The sequence below is a fragment of the Sus scrofa genome, chromosome 15 (genome assembly GCF_054392235.1).
Source record: "Sus scrofa isolate SSC_HxYL_T2T_F1_AM1 chromosome 15, Sscrofa_HxYL_maternal_Yorkshire_Landrace_v2.0, whole genome shotgun sequence".
NCBI classification, from domain to species: domain Eukaryota; kingdom Metazoa; phylum Chordata; class Mammalia; order Artiodactyla; family Suidae; genus Sus; species Sus scrofa.
The window spans coordinates 60,123,555-60,141,248 of NC_139397.1; the positions used below are offsets into that span (position 1 = coordinate 60,123,555).

The 17,694-nt window shown below is 40.2% G+C and overlaps 1 long non-coding RNA gene across 2 annotated transcripts in view; it reads right to left on the reverse strand.

Annotated features, from left to right (window-relative positions):
- Nucleotides 1-62: 62 nt before the first annotated feature.
- LOC146395868 (uncharacterized) overlaps nucleotides 63-17,694 on the reverse strand; it is a 187,514-nt gene continuing 169,882 nt past the window's right edge. For both annotated transcript variants that reach the window (XR_014830449.1, XR_014830448.1), the window contains one exon: nucleotides 63-377. This is a non-coding gene — a long non-coding RNA (uncharacterized LOC146395868). The remainder of the gene's footprint in view (nucleotides 378-17,694) is intronic.

Below are 17,694 nucleotides of genomic sequence, written 5' to 3' on the forward strand. Positions count from 1 at the left end.
CTGCAGGGCAGCCAAAAAAAAAAAAAAAAAAAAAAAAAAAAGGATGAAAGGAATGTACTCACCAGGTCTGCTAAGTGCTGTATCAGACAATCCCAGAACTCTAATGAGTCACCTCACCCTCCAGTCACCTGTTAGGCAGGTGGCCTTCCACATAATAATTCAGGGGGACGCATCTCCTTTCGTGCAGTTTTGCTGTCTTCAATCCAAGATTTCACCATCATCCTGGAATCATCCAGTTGGCAAATGGGGGAGGTAGGAAGAGAACTTCCTTAGACCCCGAGTGGCAGTGTCACTTCCTCTGCAGTCCACTTGTGACGGCCAGTCACAGGGCCTCACCTAGATGCCATGAGGACTGGGAGGTGAATATGACCATGTTCCTAGGAGCACAAAATTGGAGGGATGAATTAATAATATTATTGGGTTGGATTTCTAAAAATCCAAATAATGATCCAAAATTTTCTACCAATCAACATGCCTACAAGCATGGATGATTTAATTTCTCATTTCAAACAGATGTTTTGGGTTTGTGAAGACCTAAAAGGAATGCTTTTTGGTAAAAGAATTTGAATAAATAAAGATTGCGGTAGTTTATTTGTTGAATGAATGAGTTACTGAATTAATGAAGCTTCTACAGGGATATTGTGGGAGCTATTTCTGCTCCATCAAAAAACAAAGAAATTTTTTAAAAAAATCTAAGAAGCAGAAATGAGAAAAGAATTATAAAAATTAATCATTTAGCTAACAATTATAGAACATATCAAGAGACAAAAGTACAAAGCTTTGACATAGCTGAAGTCTTAGCAACTTCAATGTTTTATAATTGCATCAGGGTGACGCTTCACTTCAAAAGTTATTTTCATTATTTTATGTCTCCAAAGTACTTTCAGACTGAAGGAAAGTACCATGCTCTTTTTTTTTTCTCTTTATGGCCACATCTGCAGCATATGGAAGTTCCCAGGCTAGAGGTCAAATTGGGGCTGCAGCCTACACCACAGCCATAGCAATGCAGGATCCCAGCCGCATCTGCGACCTACACCCCAGATCACTGCAACACCAGATCCTTAAACCACTGAGCGAGGCAAGGGACTGAATCCACATCCTCATGGATAGTAGTCCGGTTTGCTACCACTGAGCCATGACAGGAAGTCCTGGAAATTATCACACTTTTCGTGCAAGAAGCTTAATGTCAAAAGTTGAGGGTATTTTACAGAAGTGTCAAAGGTAGATCTGAAAGTTAAAAAAAAGAAAAAAGAAAAAAAGAAAAAAAAGACATAAGATAGAAAAGCTCATTCTAAAGCATGAGGGATACGAGTTGGAAATAAAGACTAGAACTCTTTATCCATAGTAGAGAAAATTTGCTGTATCTCCCCCTGGAAGATAGACAGACATACTTAAAGTCATTAGACTGATAACCATGCTTTCTCTCTCAAAGTCCTCAGGTAACAGAAAAGATGTTTCGGCTCTAAATACGCAGGTTTTTTTTTTTTTTTTTGGTCTTTTTGCCTCTTCTAGGGCCGCTCCCACAGCATATGGAGGTTCCCAGGCTAGGGGTCGAATCGGAGCTGTAGCCACTGGCCTACGCCAGAGCCACAGCAACGCCGGATCCTTAACCCATTGAGCAAGGCCAGGGATAGAACCTGCAACCTCATAGTTCCTAGTCAGATTCGTTAACCACTGTGCCACGATGGGAACTCCTAAATACACAGTTTTATAGCAGAGAGATGTCATCTAATTTAATGCACATCACAACTGAAAGGAAGTAAAGTCTCAAAGCAGTAAGATAATAAGATAATGTGCCCAAAGTTACGTTGGAGTGGACAGTCTAATTCTACTCCATAGAGTGATATTAGCATCTTGAGGTTGTGATGAGATTGAGACTACTTGGATGCACAATATCATGGGTTCTTTGAGAACACAGGTGGGGGAGGAAAGAAAGAAGGTGGGCCCTAGTTTCTGAAGCAGGGGGTAAAGAACGTTTATAGTCAGGTGGGCAAGGCCTGGGATCGGGGGATGTAGCAGCTTCAAGTGCTCAGGAGCTGAGAAGACAAAGCGCTGTTCCCTGACATCTGTCTGTTTATGGCAGGAAATGGCACTCTGGGTCCGTTCAAATCCCAGAGATGAGGCCAGGCTGCTGCCAAGGCCACTGACAACTACACTGGGATTCAGAATAAGGCTGCCTCCCCACTGCCTAGAGACTAGAGAGGGCAACAGGTCAGCCTCCAGGAGGGAGTGTTTTGCAAGAGACAGCACAGGGAGAGAGAGGGCTAGGAACTAAGTGAACACCCCAGATGCTCCTGGAAGGTGCCAGGTCTTGTGGCAAGGTCCGTCTGGGAATCACCTGAGCCAAGCAATTGTGGCCAGGCCATGGGACCCAGTCTGGGTTAGTGGCTTATCCTCAAGACCCACTAGGTATGTGAAGAGGGGCGGGGACACTCATGTTTTGCATCTGTGGCATCCAGGAATTGGGGTGGGGGTGGGGGTGGGGGATGTAGCTGGGGGGTGACTAGGAAGGCAAGGCTCCCAGAAGCAGGGTAGATGTAATAGATTAAATGGGAAATGAAGACCAGACCCAGCAGCGCTGTGTCTCCCAAAGGTCCTCGGTTGGTCCTCCAAAGTCTTGGACTCTCAGCTCAGCTTGTCACTCGTTGATTGTGGGCCCCTGGCACATGGCTCATATTGCTAGGTTGCAGCTTCTTCTAGGTGCTAGGCAGGGGCACCGAATCCCAGGAGCATATGCATATGGCACGGGTGCTGCAGCGTCAAGGGCTTTGAAGGACAAGGAAGTGCTCGCTGTGCTGGAAGGTGCTGAGCAAGTGGTAGCTGTGGCATCTCAGTCACTTCTTCTCTGGGGCCAAACCCATTCTTCCAGATTTGTCCTCACAAGTTGGTGATCCATTTTCTCCTCATAGGATGGAGTCAGGAGTTGGACAAAGGCCATGAAGGCAGGACTGCTTTCCTAAATAATTTTACTGCCTACACTCATTCAGGTAACATCACTCCCAATGGACAGTCATTGAATCTTTCTTCAGTTGCCAGATTCCACACTAGATGCCTTGCATTCCTTACCCCGCCCCCAACAACGCTATCGCATAGTTTCTCTAATTAGTCCCAATTTATAGATGAAGTCACCGAGGCACACAGAAATTACAACCAAGGGGTAGAATCCAAATTTGAACTCAGGCAGTCTGTGCTTTAAAACCACCAAACCACATAGTCTCTCCTATATAAGGCTGCTAGATATGAACACGGAGGGACAGAGAGTAGAGAAGGAATTTTCACTGCTAGGAACTGATAACTGGAGATTTGGGGGAGAGAGAGATAAAAAGAAATGAAAATGGAGAAGAAAGAAGTCAGTTTTTGCGGGGAAGATATACGGAGTAAAATTTGTCTTGGAGTAAGACAAACATGAAGCCATCAAAGATGGTTTTATTTATGCATCATAGACTGATAAATTAAACATTCACCGAATTGCTAGAATTAAATATCATAACAGCCTTTAGGGGACTCGCAGTCTAAAAACCAGATGTTCATACCTCCAAAATCTAGTTCAATGACAAGAGAGGTTTCTGACAGAGTGTGGAAAATGCTGACTAAAATAGATACCTAGGCCAAAGGTTATGGAAGATTGCAGGCAGTGGTGGCAGCTGGAAGGGGGAGGTTCTTGGCATTATCATCAAGAAACTCAAATAAATCCTATTCATTCATTTTTATGATGAATTGTCTTATCCAAAAATGAATGTCTTCATTTGATTGAGTCTATTTTGTATCTTTTACAAATATTTTGCTGTTTTACTCACTTTTTTTTTACATTTTTCGTTAAATTTACTTCTAAATACTTAATTTTATTTTTTTGCTATTGTCAGTGGGATTTTCTTTATCATTATATCCTCTAACTGGTTATTATTATGAAGGCTATTGATTTCTGAGTATTAACTTTATATCTTGCTATCTTTCAGAATTCTTTTATTGTTTGCTTTAGTTTTATAATTGATTCTGAAAGGTTTACCCATAAACTACTGTAGCATCCATATATACATACATGTACCTCATCTTTACCAATTCTCATCTCTCTAACTTTTTTCGGTCTAATTCCTTTTTTTTTTCTTTTTTTCTTTTTTGCCTTTTCAAGCTCCCTCCCCTGATCCCAGCCATATTAGACCAAAAAGTACAAAAACTAGGTGGAAAGCGGATGGAGAAATGAGGCCATGGAGGACTTTCTACATTGCAAAGCCCTGAAAATAGTCTCAGTTTTGCTCTGTTGTAAGAGGAGCCAACAATTAGCAACAATTCCTTGGTGGAGAGGTGCTGAGCCAGGAAGTCTACTGACCTCTGCCTGATATTTTCAGATCAGCTTCGTGAGTCTCTAGAAGACGTTTCATGGCCTTTTGTAAGTAGAGAGAGGGCCAAATACCATGATTCAAAAGTTACGGCAGGACTGTTTCCAAAGGAGTAAAATCCTGACACCAGAAGAATGAAGCTCTTAGTCTCTCGAACACAGATGTAAACCACGGGAATGGGATGCAGTGGGCAGGACTAAGAGAATAACCGCCATCCAGAGGCTTTTGGAAGCTGGAAAGCCCAAAACACAACAGGGAGAAGAGCGGGATGGCAAGATGAAGCAGGAACCACAGGTCTCTCTGGTTCCACAAGTTCTGATCCCTATCAGCCCCTCACTCATCAGCAGCAGACCTCTTCCTTTCTGGATGGATGAGGTTATACCAAGGCAGAATGTCCATCTCGAGCCAATATTGCTTTTCATAATTGCTTCCCTTCTTTCACTTATGCTTTTCACCCAAATATAAAAATAATATTCTCAGCGTGAAGGATTTAAAAAAATATAAAAAGAGTCAAAAAAGAAAGAATTTCTTATAATCTCATTATCTTTTACCCCCTGCATTTAGAGTAAGGGGCCACCTGTCCTGTTTGCCCAGCTCTATTCCCAGACCCTGGAAGAGTAACTGACACATGGTCGGTGTTCAATACCATAGTTCTTTTGTGTGAATCAATCCGTAATTTTTTTTTTTTTTGTCTTTTGTATTTTTAGGGCCGCACCCATGGCAAATGGAGGTTCCCAGACTAGGAGTCAAATCAGAGCTATAGCTGCCAGCCTATACCACAGCCACAGCAACGTGGGATCCCTAACCCACTGAGCAAGGCCAGGGATCGAACCTGAGTTCTCATGAATACTAGTTGGGTTCATTAACCACTTAGCCACGATGGGAACTCCAATCCATACTTTAAAATGAATTAATAGGTATCCAGAGATTACATTTTAATATCCAATTACACATTATCCTATATTTCAAAGCATGCATTTTTGGAGGGTAAATTTGCATGTATTTTTCTTTGCATACTTTTTATTGTGGTAAAATACACCTAACATAAAATCAATCATTTTAAACACTTATTTATTTTATTTTATTTTATTTTTTATTTTTTGTCTTTTTGCCTTTTCTAGGACTGCTCCCGCGGCATATGGAGGTTCCCAGGCTAGGGGTCTAATCGGAGCCACAGCCACCAGCCTATGCCAGAGCCACAGCAACGCGGGATCCGAGCCGCGTCTGTAACCTACACCACAGCTCACAGCAACGTCGGGTCCTTAACCCACTGAGCAAGGGCGGGGACCGAACCCGCAACCTCACGGTTCCCAGTCGGATTCGTTAACCACTGAGCCACAACGGGAACTCCTAAACACTTTTAGAATACAATTCAATGGTGTTAAATACATTCACAACCTTGTACAACCACCACCTCTATCCATTTCAGAACTTTTTATCATCCCAAACTGAAACTCTGTGCTCATTAAATTATAATTCCCTATTCATTCCTCCCCCAGTCCCTGATAACCTCCATTCTACTTTCTGTCTCTGTGAATTTACATATTCTAGGTACCTCTATAAATGGAATCATACATCATTAGTCCCTTTGTGTCTGGCTTATTTCACTTAGTATAATATTTTCAATATTCATCCATGCTGTGGCATGTATCTGAATTTCTTTCCTTTGAAGGACTGATAACTATTCCGTGTGTGTGTGTGTGTGTGTGTGTGTGTGTGTGTGTGTATTTCATATCTCATTTATCCATTCATTTCCTGATGGACATTTAGGTTTTTTCAGTAAGTACTTACAGGTTTGCATCTTCTTTTTTCACTTTATACTATTTCACCATTATCTTTTTTTTTTTTTTTTTTTTTTTTTTTTTTTTTGTCTTTTTAGGGCTGAACCCACAGCATATGGATGTTCCCAGGCTAGAGTCAATTGGAGCTGCAGCTGCCGGCCTACACCACAGCCACATCAACACCAGATCCAAGCCACATCCTCAACCTACATCATAGCTTGCAGCAACGCCAGATCCTTAACCGACCGAGTAGGGCCAGGGATTGAGCCCATGTCCTCTTGGACACTAGTCTGGTTCGTTACTGCTGAGCCACAATGGGAATTCCTCCATTTTGGTAAAATATTTCTTATTACATATTATGTATAGTAAATATATTTACAAATATATTGTTATATATTTATATATTTTATTATTTTATTTTAGGGAGACACATTTTCTCTGATGGACAATGTTCCTATAGGTGTATAATAGATTATTTAATCATTCTCCTACATTTGAACATTTCATTTATTTCAGACTTTTGCCCTGGTAAGTAAGTCTGCCACATCCTTGGACATAAGTCTTTGTCTAAGTGTGTTAGTGATGTTGTTGTTTTCTAAGGACAGGGTCTCAGAAGGTGAATTACTATGAAAATTATATTACCTAAACTTCTCTTGATAGTTTCTTTCCTATTTGCTTATCAAATGGCTTTCCAGAAAAGAGTTTGGTGGTTCCTCAAAAAATAAAAAATAGAACTACAATATGATCCAGGAATTCTACTCATGGGTATTTATTTGAAGAAAACAGAAACACTAATTTGAAAAAATTTTCCACTATTTTCACTGCAGCATTATTCATAATAGACAAGACATGGAAACAATCTAAGTGCCCATCAATGGCTGAATGGATAGACGTAATACACATGACACACGCATGCACACACACACAAATATTACTCAGCCATGACAAAGAATGGAATCTTGCCATTTGCAACAACAAGGATGGACCTTGAGGGCATTATGCTAAGTGAGTAAGTCAGACAAAAAAAAATACAGCATGATTTCACTTACATGTGGAGTCTAAAATGAAATGAGACAAACAAATCAAAAAGAAGCAAAGCTGTTGTCGTGGTTTTCAGTAGGCAAACAGAGTTCACAGTCCAAGGAAGTCTAAAAAGGCAGTAATAAGCAAGTGGACTCAACAAGGTCTCTAGAAAAGGTATTTTGACCTCTAGTCCCAAAGCAGATACATGAATATGTGTAGTGTTCACTCTTTTTTATGTACATCTATGGATATGCAAGGACTCCAAGTCATTTAGGGGTTTCAAGTACACAAATATATATATATGAAAAATACACACACACTTATATGTGTATACCTGCACATACACACACACATGTACACACACACATATATAAAGAGAATCATTTTAAGGAATCTGTTAACATAAGTATAGCTGGCAAGTCTAAAATCTGCAGGATGGGCCAGTAGTCTAGGGATGAAGGAAGAGTTGATGCTGCAGTTTAAGTTGGAAGGCCATCTGATGGCACAATTTCCTCTTGTAAGGTTTTGATTTGCATTTCTTTAATAATGAGTGATGTTGAACATCTTTTCATGTGTTTTTTGGCCATCCATATGTCTTCTTTGGTGAACTGTCTATTTCGATCTTCTGCCCATTTTTTGATGGGGTTGTTTGTTTTTTGGGGATGGAGCTGTAGAAGGTGTTTATAAATTTTGGAGATTAAGCCCTTGTCAATTGATTCATTTGCAAAAATTTTCTCCCATTCTGTGGATTGTGTTTTTGTTTTGTTTAGGGTTTCCTTTGCTGTGCAGAAACTTTGAAGTTTGATTAGGTCCCATTTGTTTATTTTTGTTTTTACTGTCATTGCTCTAAGAAGTGGATCTGAGAAGATGCTGCTGTTGTTTATGTCAGAGACGGTTTGGACAATGTTTTCCTCTAGGAGTTTTATAGTATCTGGTCTCATATCTAGGTCTTCATTTATTTATTTATTCATTTATTTGTTTGTCTTTTTGCCTTTCCAGGGCCACTCCTGCAGCATATGGAGGTTCCCAGGCTAGGGGTCTAATCAGAGCTGTACCCCAGCCTACACCAGAGCCAGAGCAACACGGGATCTGAGCCATGTCTGTGACCTACACCACAGCTCATGCCAATGCCAAATCCTTAACCCATTGAGCAAGGCCAGGGATTGAACCTGCAACCTCATGGTTCCTAGTCAGGTTCATTAACCACTGTGCCACAACGGGAACTCCCCTGGTCTTATATCTAGGTCTTGAATCCATTTGGAGTTTATTTTTGTGTATGGTGTTAGGGAGTGTTCTAATTTCATTCTTTTCCATGTGGCTGTCCAGTTTTCATTGTTTTCATTGTGCTCTTTCATTGTTAGTGTATAGAAATGCCGTCGATTTCTGTGTATTAATTTTGTATCCTGCGACTTTGCCAAATTCATGGATGAGCTCTAACAGTTTTCTGGTAGAGTCTTTAGGATTCTCTAGGTATAGTATCACGTCATCTGCAAATAGGGATAGTTTGACTTCTTCCTTTCCAATTTGGATTCCTTCTATCTCTTTTTCTTCTCTGATTGCCGTGGCTAGGACTTCCAAAAGTATGTTGAAGAGTAGTGGTGAGAGAGGACATCCTTGTCTTGTCCCTGATCTCAGTGGGAATTCTTTCAGCTTTTCACCATTGAGAATGATGTTTGCTGTGGGTTTGTCATATACGGCCTTTAACATGTTGAGGTAGGTTCTCACTATGCCCACTTTCTGAAGGGTTTTTATCAGAAATGGGTGTTGGATTTTGTCAAAAGCTTTTTCTTCAGCTATTGAGAGGATCATATGGTTTTTATTCTTCAGTTTGTTAATATGATGTATCACACTGATGGATTTGCAGATATTGAAGAATCCTTGCATCCCTGGGATAAATCCCACTTGATCATGATGTACAATCCTTTTAGTGTATTGTTGGATGCGGTTTGCTAGTATTTTGTTGAGGATTTTTGTATCGATGTTCATGAGTGAAATTGGCCTGTAGTTTTCTTTTCTTGTGGTATCTTTGTCTGGTTTTGGTATCAGGGTGATGGTGGCCTCATAGAATGAGTTTCGGAGTATCTCTTCCTCTGCCGTTTTTTGGAATAGTTTCAGAAGGAGAGGTGTCAGCTCTTCTCTAAATGTTTGATAGAATTCACCTGTGAAGCCATCTGGTCCTGGACTTTTGTTTGTTGGAAGTTTTTTAATCACAGTTTCAACTTCAGTTGTTGTGATTGGTCCATTCATCTTTTCTATTTCATCTTGGTTTAGTCTTGGAAGATTGTTCTTTTCCAAGAATTTGTCCATTTCTTCTGGGTTTTCTGTTTTATTGGCATCTAGTTGCATATAGTAGTCTTTTATGATCCTTTGTATTTCTGTGATGTCCATTGTTACTTCTCCTTTTTCATTTCTGATTTTATTGATTTGAGTTCTCTCTCTCTTTTTTTTCTTGGTAAGTCTGGCTAGGGGTTTATCAATTGTGTTGATCTTTTCAAAGAACCAGGTTTTCGTTTCACTGATCTTTTCTGTGGTTTTCTTTGTTTCTATTTCATTGATTTCTGCTCTGATCTTTATGATTTCTTTCCTTCTGCTAACTTTAGATCTTGTCTGTTCTTCTCTCTCGAGCTGCTTTAGATGTAAAGTTAGCTTTTTTTTTTTGAGTTTTTCTTGTTTCCTGAGGTGGGCTTGTATTGCTATAAACTTTCCTCTTAGAATGGCTTTTGCTGCATCCCATAGGTTTTGGACTGTTGTATCTTTGTTGTCATTTGCTTCTAGGTATTTTTTAATTTCCTCTTTGATTTCTTCAGTGAGCCATTGGTTGCTTTGGAGCTAGTTGTATAGATTCCATGTGTTTGTGTTTTTTTGCAGTTTTGTTCTTGTTGTTGATCTCCAGTCACATAGCGTTGTGGTTGGAAAAGATGCTTGACATGATTTCAATTTTCTTAAAGTTACCAAGGTTAGATTTGTAGCCCAGGATGTGATCAATCCTAGAGAACGTTCCCTGTGCACTTGAGAAGAATGTGTATTCTGTTGCTTTTGGATGGAATGTCCTATAATATCTAGGAAGTCCATCTGGTCTAATGCTTCATTCAGGGCCTGTGTTTCCTTATTGATTTTCTGTCTGGATGATCTGTCCATTGCTGTAAGTGGGGTGTTAAAGTCCCCCACTATGATTGTGTTATTGTTGATTTGTTCTTTTAAGGTTGTTAGCAGTTGCCTTATAGATTGTGGTGAACCTATGTTGGGTGTGTAGATATTTACAGTTCTTGTATCTTCTTCTTGGATTGGTCCTTTGATCATTATGTAATGACTTTCCTTGTCCCTTAAAATATTCTTCATTTTAAAGTCTATTTTGTCTGATATGAGCATTTGTATTCCAGCTTTCTTTTGATCCCCGTTTGCATGGAATATTTTCTTCCATCCTCTCACTTCCAATTTGTATGTGTCCCTAGAAGTGAAGTGGGTCTCTTGAAGACAGCATATATATGGGTCTTGTTTTTGTATCCATTCAGCCAGTCTATGTCTTTTGGTTGGGGCGTTTAGCCCATTACCATTTAAGGTAATTATTGATATATATGTTCTTATTACCATTTTATTAATTGCTTTGTATTCATTTGTGTTGCTCTTTTTTCTTTCCTTCTCTTGTTCTCTCCTCTTCTGGTTTGATGACTATCTTTAGTGCTGTATTTGAGTTGATTTTTCTTTGTGTACCAATTTTAGATTTCTGGTTTGCAGTTATTCTGAAGTTTTGATATAAGAGTCTCATATATATATGAGATTGTTTTAAGTTGTTTTTCTCTTAATTGCAAGTTCATCTCCAGTGTCCTGCACTTGTACCCACCTCTTCTCATGATTTCTGATTTTGGTGGCATAATTGTGCATGGATGATTTTGTATCTTTACTGTATATATACCTTTACTGGTGAGCCTTGTCATTTGTGGTATTTTTGTTTCTTGTTGCTGTCTTTTCTTTTCTGCCTCGAGAAGTTCATTTAGTATTTGTTGTAAGGCTGGTTTAGTGTTGCTGAATTCTCTCAGCTTTTGCTTATCTGTGAAAGTTTTGATTTCTCCTTCAAATCTGAATGAGAGCCTTGCTGGGTCAAGTAATCTTGGTTGGAGGTTTTTTCCTTTCTTCACATTAAGTATATCATGCCACTCCCTTCTGGCCTGCAGAGTTTCTGCTGAAACATCTGCCAAGAACTTTATCAGGGTTCCCTTGTATGTTATTTGTTTCTTTTCCCTAGCTGCTTTCAGTATTTTCTGTTTGTCTTTAATTTTGGTTAGTTTGATTAATATGTCTTGGTGTATTCCTCCTTGGGTTTATTTTATATGGTACTCGTTGTGCTTCTTGGATTTGAGTGAGTGGTTTCTTTCCCATGTTAGGGAAGTTTTTGGCTATTATTTCTTGGAATATTTTTCCTGTCCCCTTCTCTCTCTCTTCTTCTGGCACCCCTATAATACAGATGTTGGTGTGTTTAACGTTGTCCCAGAGTTCTCTGAGACTCTCGTCAATTGTTTTCAATCTTTTTTCTCTTTTCTGTTCTGCATCCATAATTTCTTCTAATCTGTCCTCCACCTCACTTATTCATTCTGCCTCCTGTATTCTGCTGTTAGCTGCTTCTAGTGAATTTTTTATTTCAGTTATTGTATTTTGCATCCCCTCTTGTTTAAGTTTTATATCTTGTATCTCTTTGGTCAGTGTTTCCTGTAAGTTATCCATCTTTGCCTCTAGTTTATTTCCAATGTCTTGCATCATCTTCAGCATCAACAGTCTAAAGTCTTTTTCCTGGAGGCTAAGAATCTCCTCATCACTTAGCTGATTTTCTGGGGTTTTTCCTTTCTCCCTCATCTGAGTTATTGTTCTCTGTATTTTCATTTTTATAGGTTTTTGGTGTGGTGAAATTCGAAGACTTTTAAATAATGAAGGATCTCCCTCCTTTCTACCTACCTCAGTATTAAATTAGCATTTTGTCATTTTATTTCCAGTTTTCCATCAAGACATTTTTGAGAAAAATTTGGAATAAGAAAACATTCCCTCAGGAGTTCTTGCTGTGGCTCAACCTTAAGGAACCAGACCAGGATACATGAGGATTCGGATTCTGTCCCTGACCTCTCTCTATGGGTTAAGGATCAGGCACTGCCATGGCTGTGGTGTAGTCTGATAACTATAGCTGCGATTTGACCCCTAGCCTGGGAACCTCCATATGCTGTGGGTACAGCCCTAAAAAGACCAAAAAAAAAAAAAATAGATTACTCGGGAAGATTGTCAAAAAAGCATGAAACATGTTGGGGCTGCAGTAATCAAGCGTAGAGCATTTGAAAAGCACTTACCCATCTTCAAAGTTTTCAAACCCTTAGCCCTAATATTGTAAGTCGATTGCCCACATCCTACTGCTAGAGTGGCTGTGCTAAAGTAAAGGAAGTGAGCCCAATGGAAGCTAAAAATCAAATTCATGAGTGAAGAGTTTTTCAAACTGTGGCCCTTGGGCCAATTACTTGGCCCCGAGTCATCTGAAGTACTTATTCAAAGGTTAGATTCCTGAACTGCCTGTATATCTACTGGGTTCCTCTGTATCAGGCTTTCCCCATGTCACTGTTCTGAGCCTTATTGCTGTCATCCAGTTATTGGCCAGAAGCTGTGTACAGGACAGTGCTCTGCAGGAACCTCCTAGCTCCCCTCACTCTGATTTTTAGAGAGGATTTGTTTCTTGTTTTTGTTTTTTTCACTGTCTCATGATTTTTTTCTTTTTTTCTTTTTTATGGCTATACCCTGAGGCATGTGGAGGTTCCCAGGCTAAGGGTCGAATCAGAGCTATTGCTGGCAGCCTACACCACAGCCACAGCAATGCAGGATCCAAGCCTCATCTGGTAACCAGCAACACCAGATCCTTAATCTACTGATGGGGGCCAGGGATCGAATCCACATCTTTGTGGATACTAGTCAGGTTCGTTAAACACTGAGTCGTGAATGGAACTCCCTGTCTCAATTTTTTTTTTTTTTCTTTTTAGGGCTGCATCTGAAGCACATGGAGGTTCCCAGGGTAGGGGTTGAATTGGAGCTACAAATGCTGGCCTACGCCATAGCCACAGCAATACCAGATACAAGCTGCATCTGTAACCTACACCACAGCTCATGGCAATGCCAGATCTTTAACCCACTGAGCAAGGCCAGGGATCAAACCTGCAACCTCATGGTTCCTAGTCGGATTTGTTTCCGCTGCACCACAACAGGAACTCCTCTCATAATTTTTAAAAAGTATTTTTTAATGAAAATTTTCAAACATAGATGAAAGCAGAGAGAATAGTTGCAATAACCTCCACGTCTCCCTGATCAACTTTAACATTAGCAACTCAGAGCTGATTTGGTTTCATCTCTGCCCGTTCCAGTGGCTCCCCATCTCTAGAAACCTTAGCCATCCTATACCTCGTCTGTAAAGGGATGTGAGTGTGTATAGAGCCTTCCTCCTGCTCCCATAGAGAAAGAGCTAATGGGTGATGGGCCTTGAGAGGCCCTGGGGGAGTGGAAGAAGGATGGTCCTGCCGGGTGTCTACTGATCTCCTCTGGGCTGGCTGTTAACCTGCTGCAAGGAGTTTACTTTGGCACATTCTGAGTCCCCCAGGCTCTAAGATGCAGTTCTGTCCTCTCTCCTGAAGGGGTGGTCCCTGCTGGGTGCTGGAATGCCAGATGTGAGGGCATGTGCTGGGGCCACCCCTGCTCCAAGGAGAAGCAAACCTGATGTGGAACCACTGAACACGGGCTGCTAAGCACATTTTTGCTATGAGTGAAGCACTTTTTGTGGCTTGAATGTTCTGCCAGACCTTTTCCACCCTTCAGTAAGTTTGGTTTCTATAGTTCTTCAGCAGTCCCTTGTCTGTACAAGCATGTAATTCCATAAAGCATTCACTCCTCAACATCCTACCTGAATTGGAAGTGGATTTTTCTTCCATTTCAAAGAAAAAGATGGCCCTATGCAATATAATAATTTCTGTTTCTATGAAGAAAACCAGAGGACTTCATTGACTGTGTGATAAAAATGCCATTTTATGCTTTTGAAGCTGTGATTGGCTATCATTTGCAATCCTCTAAAGCCCCAAAGCTTTCACCCCATTGTGCTGCTGACCGAGGCAATCATTGCAGACTATGAGGAAACCAAAGCCTGTACCCTTGGGTCAGTAACACAGAGGGCAAGATGAACTCAAACCCAAACTGCAGGTGCTGCAAAGGAAACCTTTTGATCATCTCAGTTATAAAACTTCCTTCTACATTCAGAGAAGGCTCTTGATTGATCTTTGTCCCCCAAAGCAAAAGGCCTCTTGCTGTTGGAACTGCTTTTCACATTCAGGTTTCTAATTTTTTTTTTTTTTTTTTTTACTCCAACATATTCCCAACAGCAAAGGTCTTTCATCGTAGATAAACTCTGTTTAAAAGAGATGTGAGTTCCCATTATGGCTCAGTGGTTAACAAACTCAACTAGGATCCAAGAGGATGTGGGTTTGATCCTTGGCCTCACTCACTGGGTTCAGGATCCAGCTGGCCATGAGCTGCGGTGTAGGTCACAGATGCAGCTCAGATCTGTCGTTGCTGTGGCTGTGGTGTAGCCCAGCAGCTCTAGCTCCAATTAGACCCCTAGCCTAGGAACCTCTATATGCTGCAAGTATGGCACTAAAAAGCAGAAAAAAAAAAAAAAAAGAAAGAAAGAAAGAAAAGGAGATATGTTTCTTCAGCCTTAAGACAGCATTCTGCAATCTTGTGAAAGATCGTGGTTTTGATGCAAGACACAAAGGGTTGGGACACAGGCTCAGATTTCTTAGCCTCATCAGCACCTTGCTGTGTGATAGCTGAGGCTTTGGACCTCAGGGCACTCAGTTGAAGCCTGCCAAGCGGAACCAGCCATTGCACAAGGCACACTGGAAAAAAGAATGGCTATCAGCTTCCATTTTTCTTGTTGAATCTTTAACAGCTTGGTAAATTGGACCTTAATAAAAATGTGGAAAATGTAAGCACATAAATGTAAATTACAACAACAATAAGCTAGCTTTTCCACTCATATACTTGACAAATATTTCAAAGACTAATAATGCCCTAAGTTCACAGTGGTGTGGGGAGGGGGGTCCCTGATCATGGGAGTCTAGATTGGTACAACTCTTCTGCAGAGCAGTTTGGCAATAGCTGTCAAAACCCTTCTAAGATGCATATCCTTTAATCTTCTAACCTCTCTTCTAAGAATTGAACTCAAGAAAATAATCAGACTGGAGTTCAAAATTGTCTGTAACAGATGTTTATGATAGGAGAAAATTAAATGTCTCAGAATTTAGATTGGGTTAAGTGAGTTGTTATAAATTTATAAAGTGGAAGTCTCTGAGGTTCTACAAAATTATGAGGTACAGCTGTATTGATTGGCATGAAAATATTCCACAGTACACTTTTTCCTTTTGCATATATCTTGTCTATTTTATCTTTTCTCTTTGCAGTGATGAATGCTCCCACCGGCATTCATCATTGTCAGCTACAGCTAACATCAGCAAACAGGTACTCTACTCCCTTGAAATCTAATTCTGAAAGGTTGTGAATATGGTTACAATTTCACTAACCAGTTTCTTTAAAGAAATCAAACTCAGAGGTCATCAGAGAGGTCAAATCTTCCCCTGGGAAAAAGCAGCTGGACCATATGGAAGCGCAACTGTTATCCTCAGATAACCACCTTCCATTATCATCCTTGGAGGAGTCTAGAGAGAGAATGTTTTGTTTTCTTCCTTTTTTTTTTTTTTTTTTTAGATCTACACCAGCAGCATATGGAAGTTCCTGGTCTAGGGGCTGAATCGTAGCTGTAGCTGCTGGCCTATGCCACAGCTCAAGGCAACAACACATCCTTAACCCACTGACAGAGGCCAGGGATCAAACTTGCATTCTCATGGATACTAGTCGGGTTCTTAACTTGCTAAGCCACAATGGGAACTCCAGTTCTTAGTAATCTTTATACATCAGACTAAAGAATCCCTGGTTAGAATTATATTGTTAGGAGATTTAATAGAAAAACTATTAATTATTAAGAAAAAAGATGGGAAAATACTGGAAGTTCTTAGTATTGATGAAAGCCCTTGATTTAAAGATTTTAAAAAATTTATATCACATATTAGAACAAAATATTAATATGCTACCATTTCTTTGGCAGGTGTAGGGAGTCAGTCAGGTTCTGGGGAAGGAATTAATCAACAGTATGCCCCTCTAGGTCACAGTTTCTAATTCTGGATCAAGCCATATAGTCTATGACATTTGAGAGTAAGGTTTTAGGAAATCAGGATTTCTCATACCTTGTTTTAGGATTGCAGAATGTCACAACCCCAGTGGGAGGAAATTTGGCAATTTCTATCAAAATTGCAGATGATGATGCATGTGCCATTTGACCTAGTGATCCTACTTCTGGGTATTTTGCTATAGACACAACTCCACACATGTAAATGATACAGCATTCCCACATTGATTGTAACAGCAAACAAGCGGAAATAAGTCAACTGCCCATCAACAGCAGAATGGTTAAATACCATAGTCATCTATGCAATGGATGCCATGCAGCTGCAAAAAAAAACAAAAAAAAACAAAAAAAACAAACAAACAAAAAAGAGAGTGAGAGAAAGAAAGAAAAGATGAGGAGACCACCTCTATGTTATGTTATGGGAAAGGCTGCAAGTTGTTAAGGAGAAAAGCAAGGAGTTCCCACTGTGACACAACAGAGGCGTCCAGCCTCAGTTTCCAACACCAGACCTGCACAGTGGGTTAAAGGATCTGATGTTGCTGCAGCTGTGGCATAGGTTGCAACTGAGACTTGGATCTGATCCCTGGCCTGGGAGCTCCATATGCCATGGGGAAGCCAGAAAAGAAAAAAAGGAAGAAAGAAAGAAAAAGAAAAGCAAAGTGCTGAAAAGAATACATAAGAAAGAGGGAAAATAGGAACATATATTTGAAGAGTTCCCACTGTGCTGCAGTGGTTTAAGTATCAGCTCTGGTTGCTGCAGAGGCATGGATTTGATCTCTGGCCTGGAGCATTGGGTTAAGGATCTGGTCCTGCCACAGCTGTGGCATAGGTTGTAGCTGCAGCTTGGATTTGATACCTGGCCTAGGAATTTCCATATCCTGAGGGTGTGGCCAAAAAAAAAAGGAATATATATTCTTATTTGTTTCATTTTGCATGAAGAAAAGCTTGAAGGAAGTAGTGAAAATGATTAGCTATGGCTAGGGTAATCAAATTATTTTTTGCATAAATGGGATATTTTTGAGAATGAAAGGGGACACTATTAATATTTATACCAAGACAATGGGTACAGCTTAACACTATCCTAGGCAAAACAGTCTGCAACCTAGAGGGGTGAGGAAGGGGCTTGGGGAACAGAGTAACTAGGGCCATGTGGGAGTAACACTTCACAAAGTCACCTTGTTATATTGCTTTGATTTTGAAATCATGCATTTATATTACCTATGGGAAACAACAAGAAATAAAACTGAGAAAATATTTGTGAATATCAGGGTAATTGTAAAATTTGCTACTGGATTTTAAT